Source organism: Hippocampus comes, unplaced genomic scaffold (assembly GCF_001891065.2).
Source record: "Hippocampus comes isolate QL1 unplaced genomic scaffold, H_comes_QL1_v1.1 C16707676, whole genome shotgun sequence".
Classification (NCBI taxonomy): domain Eukaryota; kingdom Metazoa; phylum Chordata; class Actinopteri; order Syngnathiformes; family Syngnathidae; genus Hippocampus; species Hippocampus comes.
In genome coordinates, this window is record NW_017837169.1 from 1 (window position 1) to 723 (window position 723).

At 53.8% G+C, this 723-nt stretch overlaps 1 pseudogene; it reads right to left on the minus strand.

The window, feature by feature from the left end:
- Nucleotides 1-3: 3 nt before the first annotated feature.
- LOC109508943 (tRNA (adenine(58)-N(1))-methyltransferase catalytic subunit TRMT61A pseudogene) lies at nucleotides 4-427 on the minus strand (annotated as a pseudogene).
- Nucleotides 428-723: the final 296 nt, after the last annotated feature.

The following is a 723-nucleotide window of genomic DNA, read 5'->3' on the forward strand; positions in this document are numbered from 1 at the left end:
ATCTTTTTTTAATATCGCGCGTGGCTGCGGAACACATCCCCGGTAGTTCCAAAAGGGTTTCTCACCTGACTCGCAGACGACGGATCCCGGCTTGAGCTCCAGCATGAGCGTGATGGTGGCGATGTCGGTGGTATAGAGGATCTGCGTGCGGTGCGGTAGCGTGACGGTCCACAACTCGGGCGTGGGGTGCAAAACGTACACCCAGCCCCCTTTGCTGCACGTCACCTTGGCGCCGTAGCGCTTTCCGATCAGGTCGGCCGAATGGCGAATGGCGCCGTAGCGCGTCTGCGTTTGGGCGCCGTGCCGCACCTTCACCGGCATCATGGACTCGTGGCCCTGGTACACGATGGCCACGTCGCCGTCGCGGATCTCCTCCGAGTACTCCACAAAACTCATGACCCGATGCGCTGGAACACAAAACACGTCCGTTAGTCGCGATGTTTACCGAAATGCATTTCGGACTGACAAACGCGCCCATTTGTTTCATTGAAGAGTGGGACAAAAACATAGCTTGGACTATCCATGCCATTAAACCTTCGGCAACGTTGCCGGATGTTTAAATGAAATGTATATTGTCTTCAGTGTTCATGAAACCGTTTCAAAAAGAAAACACGGTAAAGTGGAAAGTGGTAACCTGAGTTTATAACTGCTACGTGACCGAGCTCTTGAATGAGTCGACGCACCGCGAATCTGTTCCGACCCTAAACACGACGCCGCTTTTTC